Source organism: Macaca nemestrina, chromosome 4, assembly GCF_043159975.1.
Source record: "Macaca nemestrina isolate mMacNem1 chromosome 4, mMacNem.hap1, whole genome shotgun sequence".
In the NCBI taxonomy this organism is placed as follows: domain Eukaryota; kingdom Metazoa; phylum Chordata; class Mammalia; order Primates; family Cercopithecidae; genus Macaca; species Macaca nemestrina.
In genome coordinates this window covers 24,394,043-24,418,798 of record NC_092128.1, presented here as the reverse complement: position 1 = coordinate 24,418,798, position 24,756 = coordinate 24,394,043, and the positions used below count along the sequence as shown (strand labels likewise).

At 39.9% G+C, this 24,756-nt stretch overlaps 1 long non-coding RNA gene across 1 annotated transcript in view; it reads right to left on the bottom strand.

Annotated features, from left to right (window-relative positions):
- Nucleotides 1–17,942: 17,942 nt before the first annotated feature.
- The window catches only part of LOC139362729 (uncharacterized), a 54,019-nt gene continuing 47,205 nt past the window's right edge, over nt 17,943–24,756 (bottom strand). The window contains exon 3 of the long non-coding RNA XR_011621959.1: nt 17,943–18,077. This is a non-coding gene — a long non-coding RNA (uncharacterized lncRNA). The remainder of the gene's footprint in view (nt 18,078–24,756) is intronic.

The following is a 24,756-nucleotide window of genomic DNA, read 5'->3' as shown; positions in this document are numbered from 1 at the left end:
AGAGGAGAAAGGTCAAGTTTTATAGGAGAGAAGAGGAAAGAGAAAAGAAAGAGAAGAGGCTCGTGAACCTTCTAGCCACTGTGTGATGTGGAGTTAGTATCCCCTACCATCCTCGTTTAGCTCCCATCAGGGAGAGCCTCAGCATCCAAGACTTACACACCATGTGGCGTGAATCCCTCCCACTTCCACAAGTCACCTGTCAAGGTGAACTGTTTCCAGCTGGAGGGAGCTACGGATGCCTTTGGCTGAGAGGAGGAAGGCTGTAGGTGGCTTCCCAGATAACCAGGAGGATGAAGTCAGAAGAAGGAAAGAGAGAGAGAAAAATCAGGGCCCACACACTAAAGTCACACATTCACATTCACACGTACAAACAAATGGCGAGCCTTCAAATAAATACCCTGTTAAGGGGCTGAGTAGAGTCCTAAATTCCTTGCCTCCCAAGTCTGCTGAGTCCTAGCCAAGCAAAGTCCCAGGATACCACAAATACAAATGCATAAAATGCTCAACTTGTGCCCCTAGTGGCCAAGTCTAAATAGCATAGAGACCCAGGGGCACCACAAAGGAGGCAGAGGGTGGTTGGTGCATTCCAACTAACTCACCCAGTTCCAAAGTTTTAAAGTTCCCAAATCCCCAAATTCCAAAATTTGTCGACTTCTCTAAAGGTCACTTTCTTTGCACCAGCGAAGAATTGAAGGCAGCAGGCACTGCAGCAGGAAGAGAGAGGATCCCTGAGACAAAAGTATCTCAGCAGCTGCAGGGAAAGTCCTCACTCCAGCCAAGGGTCAGCTAGCAACAAGCAGCTCCAACTCACAGACGCCCTGTGCCCTGCCGATAGACACCTCACCGGTGGGCTCAGGCCCCCAGGGCACACAGTGCTGCCTGCACAGGCCGCCAAAACTGTACCTGAACAGAGGCCCAGACTGAATTTGTTGGCTTCCAGTATGGGCCACCAAAATTGTGACCAAACACATGTTCGCTGCTTGCAGAGTCCAATAAACAAGAATGAGGTCCGGAAGAAAGAAAGTGATTTTTATCAACCAAAACTACTAAAGGAGAAGCGGCTGGATTCCTACCAAAAGGAACCGCTTCGCTAGTTGCGGAGAAAGCAGGGGTTTAAAAAGGGAAAACTTGTTACGGAAGGCATGCAAGAATTGTGCTGATTCCAGTGCCTGTGTGTCTTGTTCTGGCGGCTGTCTTGGGTCCCAGGCCACCTGCATCTCAGGCTGGCATCACCCTGCATCTCAGGCTGGCATCACCCTTACGATGGCCAGGTTGTTGACTAGTTGCCTTGAAGTAATCTCCGGAATTCTGTAGCTGGGTCTCCAGACTTGGTCTGTCCAAAAATTAGCCCCATAAGAATTATGTGCTTTTCTGCTATATTTAGAGTAGAAAGCCCTGATGGGAGCTAAACGAGGGTGGTGGGGTGTACTGACTCCGCACTATGCAGTGGCTGGAAGGTTCACGAGCCTCTTCTCTTTCTTTTCTCTTTCCTAGCATGCAGTTAGATAAATGTGAAGGGACTATATTCTGTGAGAAAGAGAGGGACGTGGAGTCCATTTTAAGGCTAAGGCAAAAGGCTTCTGCAGTTTGCTTCAAGGTTATATGTTGAAACTCAAGAGAAAGGAAAAAAAATGTTTACAATGCATTTTGAAATTAAGTTGCCTCGTTACAGAATCATAGACTCGAGGTTGGTGGGGCCCAGAGGCACTGACGTTCTTCTAGATCTTCAATATTCCACACAGTCTGGCTAATGTTTAAACACCTCTAGGGATCAGGAATTCACTTCCCAACTAATATTTAGGAGAAAATCTTGTGTTTAGCAAGTCTTTCTTATGTGCAGCTAAAATGCCATCTTCCTTTATCCTCCACTTAGAGATCTCAATTCCGCACGCAGTGACAGCACAGAACAGGTCTTTTCCTATTCTTCATGAAAGCCCTCCAAATATTTGATATAGGTCTTATATTCCTATGTTACACCCGATTGTTTTTGATGAATACCCCCAATTAATGGATACAGTTCAAATTCACAAATTCATTTTAAAATTTAATTTATTAAAAATAGATTTATTAGTTTACTAATATTGATACATCAATTAAATCACATAACTTCAATTAATACAGTTCCAAATGGATGTGTCTATAATACCCTTAGCTTTAAGAGACAGACAGAAGGCTGGGCATGGTGGCTCACGCCTGTAATCCAAGCACTTTGGGTGGCCGAGGCGGGTGGATCACGAGGTCAGGAGTTCAAGACCAGCCTAGCCAAGATAGTGAAACTCTGTCTCTACGAAAAATACAAAAATTAGCCGGGCGAGGTGGCAGATGCCTGTAATCCCAGCTACTCAGGAGGCTGAAGTAGGAGAATCGCTTGAACCAGGCGGGCAGAGGTTGCAGTGAGCTGAGATCATGCCACTGCACTCCAGCCTGGGTGACAGAGCTAGACTCTGTCTCAAAAAAAAAAAGGAGAAAGACAGAAGCCTCCAGCTGAATCTTTTAGGCTGTCAGTACCTTGGTAGGGTCATTTTGAGACCAAGGTCCAGTCTACAGTTTTTCAAATTTAAAAAATTATTTCTAATTCATTAAAAAACTGATAAATATAGTAGAATCCTACTTACATAACTATTCAGAGAGATACATCCATCAAGCCGACTGAAATATATGTGCACCTGCTGGTCATATATGATCTTTTCAGTAACCAGAAAGCCTTTGAAAATGATTTGCATATCAGAAGAGTGATTATAATAAATAACTTAAGCCTGAGGCACTTACCATCTTGATTGATCGTAAGGACAGAGCACACTGCCATATGCCTGCAACCCAGTGGGTGGATCTTCTTTTGATAGTTGTGGAGGGAGATTCTCATGAATTCTGGATGAATGATTCGTCCCTTTCAATATTCATTATCTGGCATACAAGTCTTCCATCATCTCTGTATTTGGCAGTATGCGTAGTCGCTATGAGGCTTGGCTCTAAAGTAAGTATTTATCAAATGAAGGACTGAATACACAAACCACATGTCATCGGGATAGGATAAAGTCAGTTGAAATTTAATGACAGGAGCATATTTTGCTGGAGGATAGTTTAAAAGCATTGCCTATCCAGATAAAATTTGTAAAAGGTGCCACCTCAGGGTCCTTCCTATGATTTAGAAAACGCTCCAGTTAGTAATGTTTGCAACATCTTTTGGGGGAGTAAGTTGATTCAGAGATGAGATACAGGATACCCATTTTCATTACTTTCTGTTGAAGAGGGTGGAATTTCTGTCTTCTCCATCCAACTCTGTGCACTGACCCTGAAAGACTCTGTAGCTCCTGTGCTCAGTCTACAGTAGAGAGGGGCTTCAGAGAGGACAGGATGGATGATCTCAGCCTCCTAGATAAAGGAGGATGTGAGCTCAACTGCTGCGGTTGGGGAAGCTGAAATGCGGTAAGGGATTTCAGGGAGTGGGGAAGGCTTAGAGTGCTTCCACAAGGAATCACCTAGGGAGTTAATGAAGAATGAAACTTGAGCATTGAAGTCACCGCTGAGGTTACATATCACGCATTTAGAATTAAGTCACTGTGCAGACTTTTGTAATTTTCTGCCAAGCACCTGGCTGCCCAGAGAAAGAGAGATAAGAAGGTTGATTTTATCTAGTGCTGGGAATTGCCTAAGTACAAAGAATTCCAGGAGGCCTAGTGACATTAAGTGATCTTTAAATAGAAAATCCTTAAGGGTTGTTTAGCAGGAAATGTTTCAAAGCAGGGGAAAGGCTACCCATGTAGACAGATAGGAGATGATTATAGACAATGAACCTGAGAGTACCCTGTCATCTCTCCAGCGGCTGAGGTCTCACCATTTGTCTGGTTTACACTTGCATGGGGCTTAAGATCTTCTTGGCCCCAGCTGACTGACCTCCCTGTATTACTCGCTATTGTTTGTTTAATTCCACTATTGTCTTACCCCTTCAAACTTGAGGCTTTCATTATAAATATTAATTATCTGACTTGGTGCCCAAGCTGGGCAATAGTCTAGTTGGGGCTCTACTGTCACCTAGTGGTCTTTGGTTGCTTTGCATGTCTACGGTGTCAAGGCTAGGAAGGGAGCAAGTGAAACCAAGACACAGCTTGGATAGAAGCATTCAAGGGGTCTGGAGTTCACGACGAGGGCAAAGAGAAAAAATTGCTAGGTACCAACAAGACAGAAGAATAATAGTTTGTAGTCTAAAAGAATTTCAGAGTTTGAGATCTTGATGATGGAGGAGTACTAGGGAGGATAATACCAAAGAAGTGGCTATGGTTGTGTGTAGCTGAAAAAGACTGAAGAAGGACATTAAAGCTGAAGGTCAAGGGGTTCAGGGCCAATTTGTTGCAAGGGCCATTTACATTCTCCACTTAGAGATGAGTGTCCCTGTGTTAGGGTCCACGTTTTGGTAATACATATTTTTTATCTTCCACACTTCCCAATACAGTGTCAGCAAAATGTTGGTTGAATTGACTTGAGTGTTGAACAAAAACAATCACTCACAATGACTGTAGGGGATGGAGTGGAGATTATAACTTTGAACTGGCTAATCTATACTTTTAGATGAGAATGGCTTCAAATAGCTGGCTTTCTCAAGCCAGGCAGCTATTTTCACTCCTTCAGTGACTGTCCCAACATATCTCCACTGGATGAATCTCCCCATTCCTGGTATTTTACAGTTTGTTGTGATTCCTTCTAAGGCAAGAGAACATCCTGGATGTTGCTGTGTGCTCATTGTCTGAAATGAGCACACCACATGTAGCACACCACATGTAGCAATTACCTTTCCTGCCATTGATTCTCCATGTGAACTTTCTGTAAGCAAGATATTCATCCAGGAGTTCTCCAAAGCCTACCTTCTCTTCACTCCTTTCTGAGTTTCTAAAAAAATTTGGGAGTTAGTTACTCTACTTTCCCATACTACTCCAGGAAATTTGAAATCCCTGCATGTCTACTTCCTAGGTAAGTTGGCTCTTGATCACACTGTTTTCAGTCAGCTGGGTCTTTGGCCAACCCAGAGGTATTCCTTTGTTAATTCCCACAAGCTAGAGGATTTCTAGAGATTTTTTTCATTACTTATTCAGTGGACACTATTTCTTCTCACCCCAAATCATCTGCTTGCCTCACTCCTGCCCCACTCTGATTTAACTCCCATGTGACTCATTAGCTCCAAGCCAGTTTGCAGTGACTCCTAGGCTCCCAGCTGCCTGAAGGATTGGCTGCCATACTGGACACTTTGATGACTATTCTGGTTGTCTCTTGATTCTTAGAACATCTTTGTAGGCCAACCTATCTATAAAATGACTTCCTTCTTTGTCAGCTATAATAATGGATATTGATTTTTTTCTAATTTTTCATTATAGGAATTGTGAACATATAGAAAGCTGGAGGGAATAGTGTATTGAATGTAGTGTACATACTCAGCTTTAGTGTAATTTATGGACAATATTATTTCATCTATACTTTTTTAGATCCCTGATTATTTTGAAACAAATCCTAAACATCATATCCTTTTATCTGTCGATGACAGTGCATAGCTTTAAAAAATAAGAACACTTGCCACGTCACAAGTAAAAATTAGCAAAATTTAGCAAACAAATTTCCAAAGTCATTCAGACTAGAATAATAGTGGTTGAGAGTAGCTCTTCTTGTTTAGAAAAATTTTAATTTCAGCCTGAGCTAAGACCAAAGAAAATCACAATTAAGCTTTACCACTGCTAAGCCATTAAACTCTTGTTGATAGAGCAATTCAGGATATTCAGCTTCTATTTTTGATAAAAAATCGTAGAATTGCAGATGTTTACACCACAAAAGTGAATAAGGTCCATTTTGGATATGGCCTGTTCAATAATATATGATAGAACCAAACATGTTATACAAAGTACCTACTGATGAATAATACAATGAATGATTACAGGTTTTAACATCTTACTTTTTCACAAGCTTTTAAATGAGTCAAGTAAGCCTTTGTCTGCTTCACAAAAATTTTTACCACCATGTAGCACATCTTAGCAGATTCCACTTCAGGTTGTACTGGCTTAGAAATTTTACCAGCTTCTTTGAAAATATTATTCTCACTTGTAGTTGTTCCATACAGAGTATTCATAGAACCTAATTCTTCAGTTACTTCAAACTTAGCATTGATACCTCAAGTAAAAAACAACAGCTGAGCAGTATCAGTAGCATCTGTCTATTCAACAAGAGACAAGGAAAGATACTCAGAACAATTAACTTTGTTTTTAACTAACTATTGATGTTGCTCCCAATGTCCTCAACTCTTCAATCAACTTTTCTTACCAAAAAGCTCACAGTCTTGAACAAATTTATTTTCTGTGTACCCATTTTTTCAGCTAATAAAAACACAATTTAATTAGCTTACCATTGATACATGGGTTTCCTTGCTTGCTGACAAATGAACCACTTGGAAACTAAGTTTGGTTGCAGCCTCGTTTACATTTGTAATTCTTGTGAAGAAATTTCACTATAATAAGATATTCTATTTAAATTTCCTAATTTTTCTGCCTGTTGCTTTCCTGTGAGTTGGACATATTGTGATGAGTGCTTAGTCTGACAATGTTGACATATATTGTGCTGTTTTAGCACAGCTTTAGTGTCAGTGCATAATAAACACATGCTTTCTGATCTAATTCAATTTTTTACAAAAAGCCAGATGCACAATAACTTAAAAGTACAACATTTGAAGTGGACTTTTCTTGTTTTGACATGAAAGATATGCACTGATAAAATAAAATAAAAGTAAAACAAATATGCTTGGCACTTGAAACATTGTCAAGTTGACTCACTGAGCAGCAGTAGGAAGTGATGAGGATTCCACAAATGGTCTCTGTTGCAACTCTTCAACTTTGCTGTTGAATCTCAAATGCAGCCATAGACAATATGGAAATGAATAAGTATGGCTATGCTATAGTAAAACTTCATTTATAATATTAAGCTTTAATTTAAAACAATTTTCACATCATAGAATATTATTGTTCTTTTGATTTTTTTCAATTATTAAAAAATGTAAAAACTGGCTGGGCATGGTGGCTCATGCCTATAATCCCAGAACTTTGTGAGGTCGAAGTGGGCAGATCACTTGAGGTCAGGAGTTCGAGACCAGCCTGGCCAACATGATGAAATTCCATGTCTACTAAAAACACAAAAATTAGGCCAGGTGCAGTGACTCATGCCTGTAATCTCAGCACTTTCGGAGGCAGAGGTGGGCTGATCACAAGGTCAGGAGATGGAGACTATCCTGGCTAATATGGTGAAACCCCATCTCTAGTACTAGCCAGGCATGGTGACATTGCACCTGTAGTCCCCGCTACTTGGGGGGCTAAGGCAGGAGAATCGCTTGAACCCAGGAGGCAGAGGTTGCCGTGAGCTGAGATCATGCCACTGCACTCCAGCCTGGGCAACAGAGTAAGACTCAGTCTCAAAAAAAAAAAAAAAAGAAAAGAAAAGAAAAGAAAAGAAAAAATTAGCTGGACATAGTGATGCACGCCTGTAATCCCACCTACTTGGGATTCTACTGCTAAGGCAGGAGAATTGCTTGAACTCAGGAGGTGGAGGTTGCAGTGAACTAAGATGGCACCACTGCACTCCAGCCTGGGTGACAGAGTGAGACTCCTTCTCAAAAAAAAAAAGTAAAAACCATTCTTAACTTGCAGACCATACCAAGGCTGGATGTGATCAATGGGCCATAGTTTGGCAATCCCTGGGCTAGACCATTGCTCCTCTAAAAATTTCACAGATGTGTCATGCCCTTGAATCTTTGTAGGGCTTATCTTCCATCACCTGAGGTGCAGATGCCTTACTTAGGCATTCAGAACTCTAGTCACTTTCTGCCACCAGGTCCACTTGGCATGGTCTCATCAAAATAGTGGAACAATGACCAGAATGTCCAGGTGATCAAGGTCCATCATCTGTCTAGTTTAAGCAAGGACCAAACTGGTAAATTGAATGGGTTTTCATGGGGAGCATCACTCCTGCATCCTTTAAGTGTTTGAGGGAGACACAAATCACTGCAGGATGCAGTGAGTAGCAACTTGAGGAAAGACTGTGAATAACTACTTTAACTACTTGGTACAGCATTGCAGGAACTTCCTCAAGGGGACATGGCCCTTTAATCAGTGTATTCTAAGTCTTAAAATGGCCTTAGTTCTTAAAATGGGACAAGAGATCATGATTTGCTATCATGTGCTGACCAACCCAAGGTCTTTTTCAGATTATTAATCAAACAACACCTTAATGTATGTTGTTGCTAGGATACCGTAGTTTATTAGTCTTAGGCTCCCTGGTTGTCACTGTGGCCTTGTTACCCATTAGGGTAATTGAGTATACCTGTCTCCCTACAAGGTTGTTGTGGAAATTAACACAGCAGCTAATTTCATCAGTCCTACCTTTCAACAGTTTTATGCTGTCATCTGGCTATTCTAGATCCTATCATTTATATTGACACCAGGGAGCCCAGTATCTGAGAGTGTCTCCTACTATCAACCTTGACCTACAGAGGACACACAACATTGAGTTTCTCAAGGTGCTAGTGCCTCCTTTATGAATGTTTTATTCCTTATTGCTTTAGTAAAGAGAGCATTCTCCAGGTCCTCCTGGGAAACATAATCATCTAGTGGTTCTTTGGTGTCTCACAATACATCAGTTCTAACATGCCTACCTCTCTGAAGTTTTAGATCCCTTCCTCTGCCAAGGAATTTCCAGCATCTCTGCCTCATTTACTGCAGGCATCATTGTTTCCAAGCTGCAAGGAGCTATTCTAGCAGTTTATTAGCAGTGACTCCAGCTGTCCATGCCAGGACAAGCTGGGGGAGGAGAAAGCAAAGAGCAAGGAGAATGAAAGAATAGACCACACACCTTCTTCCCTCTGTTAAATCCATCAACCAAAAATCAGTTCTGAACTGCGGGAGTGGAAACATGTTGAAATGTATTACAGTTTGAAGTTTTTAGCCAGATAGTACCTCTGAGTACCTGAAAAGTCAGACTGTTTTAACACACAATAGTGAATGGAAAGTGATTGCCTATGATATCTCCAAGGAACAGGGAAGAGAGGAGAACCAGTGGTATTTTGGGGTTGGGGGACAAGATGTTGCTCTGGAGTGAAGTGGTGTGATCTCAACTCATTACAGCCTCGACCTCCCTGGATCAATCAATGTTCCTACCTCAGCCTCCTGAGTAGCTGGGACTACGGGTGCACGCTACCATGCCTGGCTAATTTTTTCATTTTTGTAGACACGATGTCTCGCTATGTTGCCCAGGCTGGTCTTGTGTTTCTGGGCTCAAATGATCCTCCCGTCTTGGCCTTCTATAGTGCCGGAATTACAGGCATGAGCCACCATGCCTGGCCCTAGTGGTACTTTTGAAGGCAGTGGTGGAAGAAAAATCACTGTTTCCTCATTGTTCACTACCAATTACAGATAGTTCAAATAACCAGCTACACAGATGTTGCAGTGCAAAATGGAGTTGCTGCTTCTTCATTCTTTGATTTTTTTTTTTTTGCATTTAGGAAATGGGTTAAAATAAGCTATTGTGGAATATGAAATTACTAGACATTCTGTCCTTTATAAACACACGGAACAAAATACATGAATTCTGCATACCAAAATACGTGAACTGGTTTTGGAGACTGGGAAGTAGTAAAAAAAAATGTCATACAGGAGCTTTAGCCATGCACTATGGTGCTCAAGGAAGGAAATAAATGTCTCATCCATGGCTATGGGGGGCTGCTGGTCAAAGAGAACTTAATGAAAAAAGTTATACTTAAACAGAAGTTGACATGCTGAGTGTGGTTTTGAAAGATATAAAGAAATAATGATTTCTGAGTATAGCAAGCAACAGGAAAAGGCATGGCAGTATATTAAAAATGAGTAATCCAATTTAGATGAAACAAAGAACCTATGAAGAGATATAATGGAAAACAAAGCCTGAAAATATATTTGGCCAGTATCTGAAGTCTTGGACACAAGATGGCAGGATTTATACATTATCAGTGGGCGCATGCTCTGGTTTGCACACATAGTTCACATGTTGGATGTGATCACCTTAACACCCAAGGTGATGGTATTCAGAGGTGGGGTCTTTGGGAGGTAGCGAGGGCTCCATCCTCATGAATGAAATTAGTGCCTTTATAAAAGGGCTTGAATGAAACTGTTAGCTTCTTCTACCTTTTCTGCCACGCGAGGATGCTGCAAGAAAGCACCCTCACCAATTACTGAAGCTGCTAGCACCATGATCTCAGACTTCTCAGCCTCTAGCACTGTAAGAAATACATTTCTATTGCTTATAAATTCCCCCATCTAAGACATTTTGTTATTGCAGCAGGAACAGACTAAGGCAGTGTATTAGTCCATTTTCAAGCTGCTGATAAAGACATACCCAAGGCTGGGTAATTTATAAAGAAAAAGAGGTTTAATAGTCTTACAGTTCCACGTGGCTGAGAGAGGCCTCACAATCATGGCAGAAGGCGAAAAGCACATTTTACAAGGTGGTGGACAGGAGAAAAATGAGAACCATGCAAAAGGGGTTTCCTCTTATAAAACCATCAGATCTCGTGAGACCTATTCATCACCACGAGAACAGTATGGGGGAAATTGTCCCCGTTATTCAATTATCTCCTACTGGGCCCCTTCCACAATGTGGGAATTATGGGAGCTACAATTCAAGATGAGATTTGGGTGGGGACACAGCCAAACCGTATCAGGCAGCATAAGAAAGATTGATTGAAATTCTAATATTTCTCTTAATGTTTGAAAAATAATTTATTTAAATTCTTATTTATAAACTGGACCTCAAGATAGAGGAATTGGGAGTAAGACTCCACAAAGGGACAGTGGGAAGGGAGTTGTGAAGCAGAGCAGTGACTGGGGTAACTATCAGTACATTCTGATGGGAGGGACTTAGTGAAAAGGGACAGCCCAAAATTCTTGCTGCATCTGCAAGTCAGCAATAGCTGAAGTGGGAACAGGCAGGCACCTGTTACTCAGGCACCACTTCTGAATTTGGCATCCTCCAATAAGTCTTTCTTTTGCTGAAGTCCACCCACTATCCCATCCCAGTCTGATCTTGATCTGAGTAACCAAGAAAGTAAGGGAATGGTACACCTCTGTGTCAGACCCTGTGTGCCAAGGGTTCTTTACCTCTGGAGTTGATCACTTAACCTTCAAGTTGAATGCTGGAGTCCAGTATCAAAACACCGCATTTACACTGACAAGCATATGCTTCCCCATTCCTTAATCATTAGAAGAAAGAGAGTTATTAGAAAGTTGCTAAGGTGTTAGAAATCCATCAACTGTCTCAGAAAGTTGGTGGAAGGATGCAATAGAACAACACATGTGAAATGACTACCACTTCCTGGCCCAGAGTAGATATGCAATATCAAGTTCCCTTTCTGTTGTTTTCCTACACAAGAGAGTGGCACAGAGTAAGTAATATCTGTCCTATAAACTCCCTCTGTGACTATCCCTCCCTGCCCCGCTAAAAAAGACATAGTATATCCTCCCATTAATTTCTTTCCCCGTTCCTACAGACATTCTTCCTATGAGATGGTGTCATCCTTATCCATTCCTGTTTCCTTCTTGTGGACACCTGTGGTTTGTTTCTGTCCGTTTATGATGCAATACCTCAAACAATATTCAGTTCCTCAGATATGAGCTGACTAATGAAGGAGAAACAAAAGAGCTTCTTCATCTTGGCTTCAATTGGCTTAGATGCAACAATTCTGTTTTTCCAGGCTAAGGATTTCTTCAGGGTTTTGTTTTTCTTTGGTTTGGTTTGGCATAGCAGCCACAAGTTGCTGTTGACTCATTTAGCTTCTAGCCAAAGGAAACCCCTGAGCCTCTTTTTCCTCCATGTCATGCTTCCTCCATGTGATGCTCTCTTCCCCACTCAGATCTTGGACAGCTGTTTGCTTTTCTAGATCTGAGTAAAGGACCTCTCATACCCAGTAAATTCCATCTTGTTGGATTCATTTTCTTCATTGCAGCCTTTAAGCACATAAACTATCCTGTTCCATCACCACTCCACGTATCTTCTTCAAATTAGATTGATTTTCCGATGATGTCCTTTATTGAAGACATTGCTAAAAAGCCAAAGTAGGACAGGAGACAACACTCAGCACTGTGACCTGCCACAGGAAGCCTCTTAATAGGTTGGAAGAGAATTCATTAAACAGCGTTCTTTGGTTACGGTCATTCAACTGGATGTGAATTCACCTAATTGATCTAGAATCCAGTTCATATTATTACACATTTTCTTTTTTTCTTTTTTCTTTTATTTTCAGATGGAGTCTCACTGTCACCCAGGCTGGAGTGCAGTGGCGCGATCTCAGCTCACTGCAACCTCTGCCTCCCAGGTTCAAGCAATTCTCCTGCCTCAACCTCCCGAGTAGCTGGGATTACAGGTGCCTGCCACCACGCCTAGCTAATTTTTTGTATTTTTAGTAGAGACAGGGTTTCACTGTGTTAGCCAGGATGATCTCGATCTCCTGACCTCGTGATCCACCCTCCTTGGCCTCCCAAAGTGCTGGGATTACAGGCATGAGCCATGGCGCCTGGCCTATTACACATTTTCTAAAACAAATCATGAGAGATCTTGCCGAATGCTTTGTTCAAGTCACATCTACAATTTATGCAGCACTCACTTCGTCTTCCAGTCTAGAAAGTCTGTCAAAAATGAAAATAATTCTACTGTAGAATGATTTACTCTTTGTGAATACTGTTTATTAAAGTTGGAAATGTATTGCCCCTCTCCATTGCCCTCACCCATTAAAAAACTCATTTTCTAAAATGTACCCCCCATCCCCTCCGTTTTTTTTTTTTTTTGAGACAGAGCCTCTCTCTGTCATCCAGACTGGAGTGCAATGGTGTGATCTCAGCCCTCTGCAACCTCCGCCTCCCAGGTTCAAGCAATTCTCTTGCCTCAGCCTCCCAAGTAACTGGGACTACAGGTGTGCAACACCACGCCAGGCTAAGTTTTGTATTTTTAGTAGAGATGGGGTTTCGCCATGTTGACCAGGCTGGTCTCAAACTCCTGACCTCAAGATCTGCCTGCCTTAGCCTCCCAAAGTGCTGGGATTACAGACGTGAGCCACCACACCTGGCCTCAAATGTACCCCTTTTTTCATAGAGACAGGATAGCACTGTGATCCAGAGTGTGGCTTGAATCCTGGCTCCTCCACCTTCTGGCTGTGTTGACATGGGCACTTCGCCTCAGCTATCTGTCCCTCAGGTTCTTAATCAGTAAAATGGGGACGATGATAGAACCCACATCATAGGATTAGTATAAGGATTGAATCACTTCACATTTGAAAGCATTTAGAAGTATTTCTCGCACTTTAGTAAGCAAAATATGATTTTGGAATTTGGAAGATGTTAGAGCTAGAGATATAAACATGGGAGTCTTTGGCATATCAATAGTATTTGTTTTAGCTTGGGTTCCCCTAGAAGCAGACCCCGACAAGGATGTGAGTGTAAATACTTTATTTGGGAGGAGATTCCAATAAATACTGATGGAAAAATGGGGAATTGAGATAGGAAAAGGAAGGATGTCAATAAACGGTGCATTATAAAGTAAACTCTTGCAGGTAACAGAAGTTTAGTCCCACTGTGGGACTCTGGGAGAGAGTGTACAAGAGGCCTTAAAGTTATCCTAACTGAGGGACCGGAAAGCTAGGATAATTATCCATCAAATCTCATCCATCTTTGGCCAACGCCTGCTTTGGGAGCTTAACTCTTCAGCAGTTCCAGCTTCTCTGCAAGAGAGTCCAGAGCTTCCTGGGCCAAGAAAAGGCCCCAAGACAGAGAATCAGAAGTGCCCCCAGTAATCAGCCTTCTGTGTGCAGAGGTGAGTCTTGAGGGACTATGAGTGGGGCCCCCAAGCATGAGAGTATCTGATGTCATCCTAGGAGTGAGTGAAGTTAGAGAGAAGGTGGGGTCTGGTCACCAAAGTGCTATAGCACTCCAACATTTGAAGGTCAAGAAGATGAGATGGATCCAGGAAAAGAAACTGAGGGGAGGCTAGTGAAAAAAAGAGAGTAGAGTTCTGGACTCCAAGTTGAGAGGAAGAATCCAAACAGGAGGAAGAATCAACCATGTCAAATGTTGCAGAAAGGTCAAATAAGGTAAGGATTGAAGATTGACCATTGGATTTAGATACCTGGAGGCCACTGTTGACCTTGACAGGAGCAGTTTTAGAGAGATAGTTCAGGATAGGGAGTGAGTTCCAAAGAGAAGTAAAATTGGAGGCAGCCTGTAGACAACTCTTTCAAATGGTTTGTTGTAGGGAAATAAAACAGTAGCTGTAGGAAATGTGCAAGTCAAGAGAGAGAGAAATTAAATTTTATTGAGACAATAATCCTGAATTCCAAGAGTTTTGAGAATATGTTAAAAGCAAAGTGAGATAAAAGAGATTTATGGGAAAGCAAAGCAGAAGTTGCTGTACTCAGTCCATTTTGAAGTTGTTTCTTTGCCAAAACTGAATAGGGGGCTAGCAGAAACTCATTTACCCTCCATAAATGTTGGGAGCTGGCTTTTCTCTCTGAGTCTCTTGATTCTGGTGGACCCTGTAGCCACTGACTAGCTAAGTAATCAGAACCTAACATGTCCTTTTACTGTAAGAGTGGTAAATTATCTGTTCCAGTTTAAAAGAGGCTGAGTATGTTACAATCACAGGGAATGGTCTGGAAAAACAGAATGACATGTTCATGGGGCTACGGAGACTGAGACTACCTGTAGTCCCTGAAACTTTGGGGGCAATCTCCTTTAAGTTCCCTTTAGAAAAATATGGCTTCTCTTCCAGAAACCACATATCCTGATAGTCTGAAATATCTGTAGTTATTTTTAGTCCATTGTTCCATTTCCATGAAAGTGTTTACAAAATTAGCCAGGCATTGTGGCGTGCAGTAGTCCCAGCTAGTGGGTAGGCTGAGGCAGGAGGATCACTTGTGCCTAGGAGTTCGTGGTTGCAGTGAGCTCTGATCACACCACTGTATTCCAGCCTGGGCGACAGAGTGAGACCATATCCCAGGAAAAAAAAAAAAAAAAAAAAAGAAACAGTTTGCAAATATTTTGTTTCCCAGGAAGCCATAATACCCTTATGATTCAGTCAGCCTGATTCTGCAGTCCTGAAATCTCGGCTTGCAGCAGGTCTGTGCTGAGAAGGCTATGCTTAAAGAGGGCAGCCTCCCAGATCCCTGTATGCCCTGATTCCTGACTTGTCTCATCTGGAATAAAAAGAAATAACAACCAACACTGCCCTTTGATGCTTTTATTCATTTGCTGCTTTTATTCATCTGTTCTCCACCTCAAGTGCCCTCACCCCACTTAGGAAGTCCTGACTCATCCTTCAAGACTTCCCCAAATGCCTTCTGCCCTGTGAAGTCCGCCTTGAAACTGAAGAAGCAATTATTTTTCCTTCTACGTTCCCACAGAACTCTGCACCTCTACTAAAGGACTTATTAAATTCGATTACAGCTTAGTTTTTATGTAACTGTCTTCCCTGAAACACTCCAGAGGAAGCATCATGACTTATTCATGTCTGAATCACCAGCACTTAATCTAGAACCTGGCTCAATAGTTTTCATATACATTAAGAAAAGCAATACCTTAGAAAATCTCTAGCAGCCAAATTCAAAGTTTCTCTAAAGTGTACAACTGCTATGATTTAACTTCCTCTATTTCGGATTTCAAGCCACTAGAATTTGGAACAGGAACAAAATAGTGCAGAAATTATTGTGTACTATGTGATCAGAGTTCAGTGCAGAATTATGGAGGTATGTTAGTGTTTGTAGCTTTGGCATTATGGTCAGGGGAATCATCTTTCCTGCAGAGGAAAAGGGCAGTGTCATCCCTAGGACCACAAGCTTCTTGCACATGTGGGAGGTGGGTTCTTCCTATTTTGGATTTGAGCTCAGCAAAGGCTTTCCTGAATTAATCACTGGAGAAGCACATGGCACCGTATTTCCTTCATCTGGTCACTGCAGAAAGCGAAAATGTTTATACCAGATGATGTTCAATATGATGTCATCATTTCACGGTTTGTCCAAATTCCCTCTTTCATCATGTTTTGCTTGGAGTTACACCTGGAGTTTTATGTATCTGCAAATACTCAGAATGAATTCTCAGTTATGGAAGAAAAAATAGACGGTGCTCTAAGCTTATGTGTAAATATGCTTTGTAGAAAAGATGAAACATTTCAATGAATAAAAGCTGAGGGCAAGAGGAAGGCTTGACTAGGTAAGTGGTGTATGTTCCCATGGGAACGTGCAGCTGCTGCCAACAAATGCATGGGAAAAGGCTGTAGAGTCTTTCTATGATTCAGGCTAAAATTAAATTTGTAAAGGAGTCGAAACACACATGAATCATCCCCTCTTGTTCACTGTGATCATTACTATCTCCAAGTCAAAATCTAGCCAAGAGTCACAATGAAGACTAGCCTGTTGTGACAACTGAAGTTGTTTGTACTAAATAATATCTCCACCAAGGAATTCCAACAGCTTCTAACATCTACCACATAACAATTTAGATTCCTTGGCCTATTAAGACACTCATAATCTGGCACCATGATCTCTATCCCATCTAATTTCTGACCACTTTCCTATATGGGCCACAGTGGTCTCACTATTCCCTAAACGTTCTTGTTCATTCTTAACTCCAAAACATTTCTCATACACTTTCTTTGTCTTCTAGCGCTGTTTCCATCTTCTTCATCTATTCAAACCAATCTATTCTTAAATTCCAGTCCTAGGATTATCTGATCTGTGAGGTCTGTCATGATTGCAAATCATACTGGTTTCTCCCTGCTCTGGATTTCTGTACTGTCCCTCAAGAGCTAGAGGTGCAAGCTAAAGCTTCTATTGAAATCAGCCATCATTATGGACACTCTTTGGTTCACACACTGTGCTAGCAGCATAATGGACATTTCCTATTGTTCTGCTCCCTATTTTCTTTGCTGTTCCTTTGTTTTAAACCATTTAAAATAGTTTTTTTTTTCCTTCCCCCCGATGATCAACATAACTAAGGGCTTTTTGTTCCTCTTCAATCCTATATAAGGAAAACATTTTCCTCCCCTTCTTAGGATAGGAAAGAATTGGTGGATACTAAGTTTGGTGGAATCTGTTGGAATCTTCAACTTTAACCCCTTCCAAATTGAGGAGCTTGAATAAACCTTAGTTAAAGCACAAATTAATTACTAATTAGGGAAATCCCGTACAGATAAGGGAGTATCAGTTTTGGACCATTTGGCCACTTTTTTGGATATCCAGATTGTAGAATTACCAACAGCCATATTCATTGGTATGTACTGAGTCTCAGCCAGGATTCAGAAAGAGAGTAATTCTTTTGGGATCTGAATCTTGCAGGAAAATAAAAACAGACAAAGCTTGATTCAGGTCTCAAAGTCTGGCAATGCCAGTTTAACCATGAACAGATAATGAAATCTTCATAATAACATTTGATTGATAGCTAAAACCCCAAAATACCTTTATTTCTAGGGCAATACTATCTGTACATTTTTTTTAAAAAAGTTTCTGGATGCCAAGACATTTAGTTTGATTTTATTTATTTATTTATTTATTTCAACAGGTTTTTGGAAAACAGGTGGTGTTTGATTACATGGATAAGTTATTTAGTGATGGTTTCTGAGATTTTGGTGCACCCATCACCTCAGCAGTGTACACTGTAAAGTCACTCTTGTTCACTTATGAAGAATGAGAAGAAAAACTCTGAAACAAAAATTTTCCTGCCTTTAATTGAACAAATTACAGCCTACTCTTGAATGACTTTTCTGTAGCTGACTCACTGTGGTAGAGTACTTTCAAAAATACTCACTCCTTCCCCCTTTTACCTCCACAAGGGAAATATCCTTCCCCAAATCCTTGACTTTAGGTTTGGCCGCATTACTTGCCTTGGCAGATGTGACACAAATAGGGGGTTGAAATGTGCTTGAGTGGTTGGGCCTGGCCTCTTCCACCCCTATCATTGCCACGAGAAGAGTATGTCTTGACTAGTCACTGGTCCAAGGCAGGCGAAGAAGATGAAGAAGAGGCACCCAGCTGACCTGCAGCTCTGTGAGATTAAATGATTGCTATTTTAAGATATTGAGTTTTGGGGTGGTTTGTGACACAGAATTTTTGTGGCAATAGCTGGTACACATCCCAATAGTTCCACAAACGGTCATATCTTCCCAAGTTCTGTTTCTGTCCCCAGAAAATATCATTCTTGACCCCCAAAAATGCAAATATGGTATTTTCCTATGGGCTTATAACGCAAATGGCATAGGGTATTTCAGAAAAATGTTCCTATTTAATTAGCTCAATTGTTTTTATTCCTGACATCACGCTTCCCTCTAAGTACTTCAAGTGCACAGAGGGCAATGTGAGTCTGTGTGCTCAGGTACTTATTTAATTTCAGGCTTAGGGGAGTCTGTGATCCCTAAGTCTGACCTGTCTCATGGACTACGAAGAACTTGCAGGCAGGAGGCTCTATTGGCCAGGGGCTCAGCAGAAGAGACAGCACACTCAGCTTTGTATGTAGAGGCTTTTTCATAAAGGAAATATTTAGAAGTGTGGTTGGGTTTAGAGGAACTAGCAAGGCATGTTGAGGTGCCCAGACACTAGGAACAGCAGGGAGTTCTGACAAATCCCAGGCCTGAGCAGCAGGGGGAGAAAATGCTGTTTTTGGAAACTGGCTAAGAGTTAGAGTCAAGATGGGCTGCCCAACGATAGCTGTAGTTTGAGTGATAAGGCCGTTGATAGAACCACCGTGAAGCAGATGGTGAGTGGGAATAAATGGTGAGGAGAGAAATATTGAAAATAAATATTCCAACATCTCTCTCCTTCCACTGGCCAGAGGGCAAGGGAACCTGGGTAACACAGTACCTAGAGGTCAGGCTCCCAGGACAAAGAACATAACAGAACACAGAATAAATCTTCAACGAATCAAAGAATAATCAGAATAGATGTTTGTGAACACTTGTCCCAGTTTTCTCAGGAAAGAAGGCATGGGGAAAGGGATGGCAAGAAATGTGTTATGTTTACAAGGAAATTGGTTACAGAGAGTTTACAAAGTCTTCAATTTTTGATTGTGTAGCAAAAAGATGGAGAATTAGATGACCTGTGGCTGGGCCAGTAGATATCTTTGCATTGCATATGTCGACCTCAAGCATTTCTCTAAAAGTATCATGAGACAAAACTGTAGCACTAGATGGCATCAGTGAAATTAACATTAAAGTACCTGGAAGATACTTATTTTGAGGAGGGCTATGAGATCAAGCTTCTGGCCTTAATCTCCGGGTTTGACATTGGGATTTTAGAAGAAATATTTAAATGGATAGGGAAGTAAAAGGTATATTGGTGCCAGCAGATTCCTGAGCTATAGAATTCTGACACTATTTCAATTTTTTTATAATCTTCTGATTCTTCACCTATGAAAATATTATATGAAACTATTTACCAAATTTATCAACCCATGACACATCCACAAACTCAAACTTGCCTGAATACTTAATTGTTGTGTTAATGTTTTTGAAGGACAGTGTGGAGGGCAGGGGATACTGGAGACTCCTTGGTCTACATGTCCATACATGCATATCCACATACCAGCATTAGCCATCTCTCTTTCTTCAGCAAAATTACTCTTGCTTTCCATTTCTGTTGCCCAAAATGGGCACAGGTGAGTGAGTAAAACCAAAACACCAATACATCGAGGATGTCTTTTATTATATACAGAAGTATCCTACTATGCTAGAAAACAATATTATACTAATTTTCTTTGAGAAACCAAGTAGCTGACTATTCATCTGAATTCAAATATAGGTGAGACACACTTTTTTGCCCTTCAGATACAATTTTCACATCGTACTTTCTCTTTAGATTTTATGGTTGGCCCGGTTTCCCTTTGAATGAGAGCCTTATAAGCATTTTGTACCTCTCAGCATCAAACTCAATGAATAATTAAGACTTGGGCTATTTGTATTGCCCAAATGGGAAATGGGGGAGGGTAAAGGAAGAGAATCCCCCCGTCTTCATCTGAAGGTTCCAGGGGGCTACAAAGAGGTAATGGTTGATGTTGATTCTAGAAAACTGGTTCTCATGAAGTTTTCAAGCAGATTTCTTTATCTATTAACTTCACTGAAAGGATTCCTTTTGATAAGTGAAGACGAAAAGGCACCATTGAATACCAATTACAAAAAAAAAATCTACAAGCACAATATTTTGCTTCAAATAAAATATAATTATGTGGTTGCTATGTTTTTATTGATAGTCAATATATGTAAATATTTAGCTAAATTATGAAAATTCAAGAAAGATCACAGCTATTGGAAGTAGTAGGCTAACTAAAAGCCTCTGCCGCATTGCTTGAACAGAAACAGACCAAAGGCAGATTATGTCTAAAGATGTATTGATTATTTATATCTCCTCAAAGAAATAATAAGTTCTTTAATAGGGCAATATGAGCAACATTCATGTACTTATGAGAAACGTGTAACTAAATACTTCATTGCTTAACTAAGCATTTATTGGATGCCTATCAGTGATTAGAATGAATGATTAGAAGTCTTGACCAAGGGGGTTCCAGTTAATTAATTACCTGAATTTGTCTTCCTATATATCACTTTCAAGGAAGAAAATAATATGACAAAAAGAAAATGGTTACAAAGTAATGAACATTTTATTTCCCAGTCTAATCTTTTTCATCCTATATTTATACCCAGAGCACTGTGTGGCATGTTGAGCATCAAGTATCTTGGCTTCTGTCAAGATGAATATTTTGTATTGATCAAGGCTTCACACTTTACAAAGCACTTTCAAATACTTGTTTCCTTTGACTTCTAAGTCTTACTGCACCATTGTGTAGATGGAAAAATTGAGTCTGAAGTGGTGATTTCCCCAATGTTATACTACTTCATGCCCACTAGAATAGCTAAAATCTAAGACTGACGATATCAAGTATGGGTAAGGATGCAGAACAATTAAAACTCACATATATTGCTGATGGAAGTATAAAATGATATAACCACTTTGACAAAAAGTTTGGCAGTTTCTTATAAAGTTAAACACATCTTCTGATCCAGCAATTGCAGTTGTAGGTAATTATCCAAGATAAGTGAAAATACATGTTCACAAAAAGACTTGTACAAGAATTTTCATAGCAGTTCTATTCACTGTAGTCAAAAATTGAAAACAACCCAAATGTCCATCAACAGGAGGATGGGTAAACAAGTTGTAGTATGTTAGCACTTAGCAATAAAAATGAATGAATTACTGTACTGGTACATCCAATAACGTGAATAAAACATAATGCTGAGAAAAGAAGCTGCATACAGGAGAGGATATATTGCATGTTTCCACTTATATGAAGTTCTAGAACAGGTAAAGCTAACCTAAGCTGAAAAAAATTCAGTGGTGCCTTTGAGGCTTTGGGGGATTTCTCCCAAGGGAGGACTTTTTTCTTATGAGATGGAAATCTGGTGAGGGTATAGACACACAGCTCAAATTGTTTAATTAATACTTGTGCACCTCAATGTATGTATATTTTACCTTAAAAATTGTAAAAACAATAACAATCAGACGGAGGAATTGGGAGTGGAGGTTTAGATAAAAGAAGCGAGGTAGAACATTGATACTACAAGTTGAGTGATGAGTGACGTCCCTTATACTCTTCTGTTTACCTACACTTGAAATTTTCCACACAAAAAAAAAGTTTTAAAAAAGACAATAAGGAAAAATGATCAAAAAGCTTTCAGTGAACTGAAAATAGTTCAGTGTGGCTGGAGCAGAGAGTGTGTTTTCCACGCTTTCATTTCACAGGAATCTTCCCAGACAGTGGTAAACTGAAAACACCAAATGTCTTAGTCACATCCGATTCTACAGCATGGACGGGTACAATGACTAGCTAACAAAAATGAATAATTGTGGTGGAAAAAAACAGATGTTTGTATCTCAAGTGTAAACATAACCTACCAAATATTATTACTTGAAGTACTTGGCAACAATTGGAAAAAGAATTTAAAGATGAGCCATGTAGCTACCATGGAATATGAACATGTTTAATGGTACGGGCTCAGACCAGTATAATCCCCTTCCATAACTTGGTAATGCTCCTGACATTGCAATAAGTAAACTACACCGCACCCAGTCAGCAACTAATTAAAAAACTATAAATGTCTTATAAATAAAAAATTATGTATCTGAAAATATGTGGGAAATATGCTCAATAAATCACCTGATTCATCACTTCTCATCACTTCTTATTTTAATACAGATTATTGCAATGCTGTGGGTATTTCAATAAGAAATCTACATTAAGTTTTCTTCATCTGAATGCAATGCATTTGTGTGTGTGTGTGTGTGTGTGTGTGTGTGTGTGTGTGTGTGTGTGTGTGAAGTTGGGGTTCTGTGTAGACTTAGAATGAATTACAGATTTCTATTTTAGGTAGAGAACTTAAAAGTTCCCTTTAATTTGACAAATGAGGGAACTGAAACCAAGAGAAATGAAGTGACTTGTCCAAAGTAAAAAGGTGTAAGACCACAGATCAGATCTGATTTCTTCAAATTGAAATAGACTGTTTACAGTGTGCCTGAATCTGAAATGTTTTCCATGAGCTGCGTCCATATTGAATAAATCAAGAAAAGTTTATCTTGGCAATTCACAGAACACTATTCAAATACAGAATTGTTTAAAAGGCTTCTAGTACACTAGTGGAAATATTCTTTTGCCCCATGGAGATTATAATACTGAAGCAGATAGATATCTTCAAAAGGTTGTGGAAAACAGCCAATTTACCATTTGTCTATGCTCACTTACAGAGCATTAGAGTGGATATTGAGCTACCAAGACCCTTTCCTCTATTTTCTCTTCTTGCCTAGCTCTTTACTTGGGTGCCACCACATGCTCTTTACACCACTGTGTTTCAGGCTACGGGTTACAATTCACTTATGAGTTATACAATCAACTCAATGGCCACAATCAGCATTTTTAAAATTAAATTAATTAGATTAGAAAATATGAGTAGACAACACTCATAAGGTTAGGGCAAGTTATTTCTTGAAATTCCTGTTTCAGTCTTACACATTTGTGTGTACACAGTGTGGAAATGTAAAACATTTTTTGCTATGAATCAGTCAAGAGTAGTTGAGAGCAGATGGCTTTCATAGGTCCTTAGAGGGACTTGGACATGCTTTAACTCTGATCACCCCTTCCTCAATTTGTGTGTTCATGGTGTTCATGATTTTATTCTCATTTTTAAGTCAACACAAATGAGATGTTATTATAATAATTTATTCTCATAATATACAATGTACAATGTCTGTATTTACCTGCTTATTTGCTAATTTCTTTGCATCTGTGAACTTTTTTCATGTGATAACTTTCATAAAACACAACATTCACCGTTTAATCATTTAACCACAACTCAGTGGCATTCAGTACAGTGATGTGCAACCATCACCACTATCTATTTCTAGAACATTTTTATCACCCACAAAGGAAACTTCCTATTAATTAAGCATCACTTTCCATTCCTGCCTCCCCTGCAGCATCTGGAAAGCAGTAACCTGCCATCTATCTCCATGGATTCTGGATATTCCGTATAAATGGAATCATACAATATATGGCATTTCGTGTCTGGCTTCTTTAAATTAGCATAATGTTTTTGAGATTCATTCAAGTTGTAGCATGTGTCAGTTCTTCATTCCTTTTTTGTGGCTGAATATTTCATTGTGTGAATATGCCATCTATCCATTGATAGACATTTAGGCTGTTTCCAGCTTTTGGCTACAGTGAGTAGTACTGTTATGAACACTTGTGTACAAATACTTATTTGGATATCTGTTTTCAATTCTTTAGGGGTATATACCTAGGACCAGGATTACTGGTTCGTAAGACAATACTATGTTTAATTTTTTGAAGAATCACCAAACTGTTACAATCTATTCGTGGATTATGAAATCAAACTCTTTTCCACAGTGGCTGTACCATTTTAAATACCCAGCAGTAGTGTACAAAGACTCCAATTTCTGCACATCCTAGCCAACATATTATTTTCCATTTTTGAAAGATGATAGCCATTCTAGTGGGTATGAAGTGGTATCTCATTATGGTTTCAATTTGCATTTCCCTAGTCACTAACAATGCTAAACATTTTTTTCATGTGCCTGTTGGCCATTTGTGTATCTTCTTTGCATAAATGTCCATATAAGTCCTTTGCCCATTTTTAAATCAGGTGTTTGCCTTTTTGTTGTTGAGCCATGAAAGTTCTTTATATATTCTGGATACTAGATCCATATCATTTCTATAATTTGCAAATAATTCTATGTTGTCTTTTTACTTCCTTGGTAGTGTCCTTTGATGAATAAAAGCTTTTAAATCCAATTTACTTCTTCTTCTTTTGCTTGTGCATTTGGTGTCATATCTAAGAAATCATTGCCAAATTCAAGATTGTGAAGTCTATCCTTATGTTTTTTCCTAAGGATGTTACAATTTTAGCTCTTAAATTTAGGTCCATTTTGATCCATTTGAGTTAATTTAGATCCATTTTGAGTTAATTTTTGTATATGGTGTAAGGTTAGAGTCCAACTGTATTCTTCTGCATGTGAATACTCTGAACTTTTTAGAATCATATTTCCTCTTTCTAAAATACATTCTTAAAAGTTTGTTTAGAAAATATTTCTTGGTAATAATTTCTATGTGTTTTTCTGGTAATGTCTTTATTACCACTGTATTCTGGCTTCCATTGTTGTTACTG